Below are 4,724 nucleotides of genomic sequence, written 5' to 3'. Positions count from 1 at the left end.
GGGCATTAGGGCTTCACTGTATGAATTTTGGGAAGGACACGATTCCGTCCACAGCACCCTGACCCCAGATGTGCCTTAAACTTATCAGTGACGTGAAGCAAAAATTTCTTCTGTTTATTTTCCGCCTTAAACCGGATTGAGTTTGGTTTCTCAAAAACCAAATTTAAAAGAAGCCTAACCACTCCCCAACAACAACAAAAAACAAACAACCCAATTTAAAAAATGGGCTAAGGGTGGTCCAGTGGGTTAAGACTCTGCACTCCCAATGCAGGGGGCCCAGGTTCGATCCCTGGTCAGGGAACTAGCTCCTGCATGCATGCTGCAACTGAGCCCGCATACCACAACTAAGAAGTCCGCATGCTGCAACTAAGAGATCCCACATGCTGCGACTAAGACCCGGCACAGCCTAAAATAAATAAATAAATAAATGATTTAAAAAATGTTTTTAAAAAATGGGCTAAGGATGGAAGAGACAGTTCTCCAAAGAAGATATACAAATGGCCAATAAGCACACAGCATGACTCGTCATGGAGAAATGCAAATCAAAACCACAGTGAGATACTACTTCATTTCTATTAGGATGGCTAATATCCACACCAAAAAATGTTTTCATCGTAGTAGCATTGTAACACTGTTGACCAGGTTGTATAGAAATGGGAACACTTGTGCATTGCTGGTGGGAATATAAAATAGTGCAGCTGCTGTGAAAACGGTATGATAATTCCTCAAAAAATTAAACACAGAATTGCCATATAATCCAGCCGTTCCACTTCCAGGTGTACAGCCGAAAGAAATGAAAGCAGGACCCCAAATGGATATTTGTACACCAGTGTCCATATCAGCATTATTCGCAATAGCCAAAAGGTGAAAATAATCCACATGTCCCTTAACAGATGAATGGATAGGAACTTCCCTGGCGGTCCAGTGATTGGGACTCAGCGCTTTCACTGCGGTGGCCCCGGGTTCAATCCCTGGTTGGGAAACTAAAATTCTGCAAGCTGCGCGGCTCGGCCAAAATAACCCCAAACAAATGAATAAATAAACAAAATGTATATACATATGATGAAACATTTTTCAGCCTTAAAAAAGACAGAGCTCCCTCTGTCCGGGCCTGGGAGAGCGCATCTCCTCCGCGGCCTTCGTCCCGCGGCCACGTACCGGTGCCCGGGCGAAGCGCTGCTGCTGTCCCGCGTCGGGCCCGCAGCCCTAGGCTCGGCGGCGGCCCACTCGGCCGCACTGCTGGGCCGGGCCCGCGGGCAGCCCGCCGCCGCCGCCGCCGCCGCCGCCCGGCCGGCGACACTACAGCAAGGCGGCGGCCGACCGCGAGGACGACCCCAACTTCTTCAACACGGTGGACGGTTTCTTCGACCGCGGCGCTAGCATCGTGGAGGACAAGCTGGTGGAGGACCTCAAGACCCGGGAGAGCGAGGAGCAGAAGCGGAACCGGGTGCGTGGCGTCCTGCGGGTCATCAAGCCCTGCAACCACGTGCTGCGCCTGTCCTTCTGCATCCGGCGCGACGGCGGCTCCTGGGAGGTCATCGAGGGCTACCGGGCCCAGCACAGCCTGCACCGCACGCCCTGCAAGGGAGGTATCCGTTACAGCACTGATGTGAGTGTAGATGAAGTAAAAGCTCTGGCTTCTCTGATGGCATATAAGTGTGCAGTGGTCGATATGCCATTTGGGGGTGCCAAAGCTCGTGTCAAGATCAATCCCAAGAACTATACCGATAATGAATTGGAAAACGTCACAAGGAGGTTCACCATGGAGCTGGCAAAGAAGGGCTTTATTGGTCCTGGCATTGATGTACCTGCCCCAGACACGAGCACGGGCGAGCGGGAGATGTCCTGGATTGCTGACACCTATGCTAGCACCATAGGGCACTATGATATTAATGCCCATGCCTGTGTTACCGGTAAGCCCATCAGACAGGGTGGAATCCACGGATGAATCTTTGCTGCTGGTCGGGGAGTTTTCCATGGGATTGAAAACTTCATCAATGAAGCTTCTTACATGAGTATTTTAGAAATGACACCAGGATTTTGAGATAAAACATTTGTTGTCTGGGATTTGGTAATGTGGGCCTGCACTCTATGAGATATTTACATCGTTTTGGTGCTAAGTGTGTTGGTGTTGGTGAATCCGATGGGAGCATATGGAATCCAGATGGTATTGACCCAAAGGAACTGGAAGACTTCACATTGCAACATGGAACCATCCTGGGCTTCCCCAAAGCAAAGATCTACGAAAGGAGCGTCTTGGAGGCAGACTATGACATATTGATCCTTGCTGCCAGCAAGAAGCAGCTGACCAAGTCCAGTGCACCCAGAGTCAAAGCCAAGATCATTGCTGAAGGTGCCAACGGACCGACAACTCCAGAAGCTGGTAAGATTTTCCTAGAGAGGAACGTCATGGTTATTCCAGATCTCTACTTGAATGCTGGAGGAGTGACAGTATCTTACTTTGAGTGGCTGAAGAATCTAAATCATGTCAGCTATGGCCGTTTGACCTTCAAATATGAATGGGATTCTAACCACCGCTTCCTCATGTCTGTTCAAGAGAGTTTGGGAAGGAAATTTGGAAAGCATGGTGGAACTATTCCCATTGTACCCACAGCAGAGTTCCAAGACAGGATATCGGGTGCCTCTGAGAAAGACGTCGTGCACTCTGGCTTAGCTTACACCATGGAGTGCTCTGCCAGGCAAATTATGCGCACAGCCATGAGGTATAACCTAAGATTGGACCCGAGAACAACTGCCTATGTCAACGCCATCGAGAAAGTCTTCAAGGTGTACAATGAAGCTGGTGTGACCTTCACATAGACCGGACCGGACTGCAGCTGACTTCTTCACTACCCTCTTCACCTCTTCATCTGCAGACCCATCACAAGTTTACGTGTAACCACAGAAATCTCTCTCTCATGACTTAATAGATAATGGACACCATTCTCAACAAGTCAATCCAAATCAGCCCCTTAAGAAAAAAAGTTAGGGGATCATATATAAGCTAATAAGTAATAGTAGAAATTAGTTATGTCAGAGAGCCATTTGGGCATTTTACCTTTAAATAAAGTCTTTTCCCTCTGCCTGTGCTGCCTTGCTCCATGGCTGTTTCCCAGCACAGTCAGCTGTAGCCCTGGGAAAGCTCCTTTTGTCCAAGAGCAGTCAGTCGCTTGCCACTTCAGCTCTGGACAGATCTATCAGGTGCTTTGACACATTTAAGAAGCAGGTATATGGTATTTTCAGGAGGCGGCATGGTCCTCAAGTGAGTTATTGGTATTTTACATCAGCAAAATAACTCAATTTTACAGGTTATAAACAAAAAAACCTTTCTCTTTATGCATTTTATTCTTTCAGAATAAAATAAGTACATGCTGCTGTAATAAAATTGCCTTTAGTCACTTAACAAGCCTAAACTTGACTCAAGCAGTGAATGTCTCTAAACATAGTAAATGAAAAAAGCTAGTATTTTTATAACATAAAACACTATCATTTATAACTTGTCAATTGCATATTGTCATCCAGCAAAAATAAAAAGCCCGGTAGACAATTAAGTTATCTTCATACCTGCAAATGATGGAGGCTATTTTTGTTAAGACTGTCGGAATTTACTAACCACAATTATGACATATAGTCCAAAGAATGCAGTAACCTCCTTATAATGTTAATTAATTGTCCTCTTTTGAAGATCTATTGTGTTGACTCATTGAACAATAATTCAAGTAGAGTGCCCCAGAGAAAAACCACTTGGGCTCCCTCTTTGCAGTCTGGCTGGCGGCTCTGAGCATTGCCAATGGCCCCGACTCGCCCTGACTTTGTGTCCTCATTTAGAGGCCTCATCTTCTGCACACGGCTTCATTCCCAGTGGGCTGGAAGCAAGCTGGGGTTGTGTTTTCTTTGGGAGTTGTTTGGCCAGGGCCTTTTGAACAGTAGTGTCCCAATGAAGTACTAGATATTATTTATATAAGAATGAGCTTCTTTTTTTAACAATAATATCCTTTCAGAAATTTCTAACTACTTTGTAACTGCAGGACTTAACCTGGTGACAAAAGCAGTTATTAAAAAGCCTACCTTTTCCAAAACAAACAAAAAAAGGAGATTCTGGCATATGCTATGACATGGGTGAACCACGAGGACATCATGCTAGTGAAATAAGCCAGTTGCAAAATGACAAATATTGTATGATTCCCCTTATATGAGGTTCCTAGGGTAATGAAATTCATAGAGACAGAAAGTAGAATGGTGATTGCCAGAGGCTGGGGGAAGGGGGAAATGGACAGCTATTGTTTAATGGGTACAGAGTTTCAGTTCGGGAAAATGACAAGGTTCTGAAGATGGTTATACAGCAGTGTGGATGTACTTAATGCCACTGAACTTAAGAAAAAGTTAAGTGGTAAACTTTTTAACAGGAAAGTTTATTTTAAATTTGACAGTCACACATTTGAAAAGGTAAACTTCATGTTATGCATATTTTACCATAATAACAAAAAGAAACCTAACCAGTACACTAGTTCTCAAACCCAAAACTTTAGACTCCAAACCCTGTGTCTCCTTCCATCACTTATGCTCTCCAGCTCAAAGGCCCTGCACATATTTGTGCTTAATAAAAATCAGGTGAACAAGTGAATTAATACATAAACGAATGAATGCATTAATGTTTATTTTTAGTTGACCTGAGGGCTTTTCATCTCCCGGCAAAAAGCAAACGTTTTAATTTGTAGTCCTTA

General features: G+C 45.0%; 1 pseudogene; it reads left to right on the top strand.

Moving 5' to 3' along the window:
• The first annotated feature begins 527 nt into the window (after positions 1-527).
• Positions 528-3,244, top strand: LOC103017251 (glutamate dehydrogenase 1, mitochondrial-like; annotated as a pseudogene).
• The last annotated feature ends 1,480 nt before the right edge of the window (positions 3,245-4,724 follow it).

Source organism: Balaenoptera acutorostrata, chromosome 9 (assembly GCF_949987535.1).
Source record: "Balaenoptera acutorostrata chromosome 9, mBalAcu1.1, whole genome shotgun sequence".
Lineage (NCBI taxonomy): Eukaryota > Metazoa > Chordata > Mammalia > Artiodactyla > Balaenopteridae > Balaenoptera > Balaenoptera acutorostrata.
Note: the sequence above shows the minus strand (reverse complement) of the source record. Positions and strands in the feature narration are given on the sequence as shown.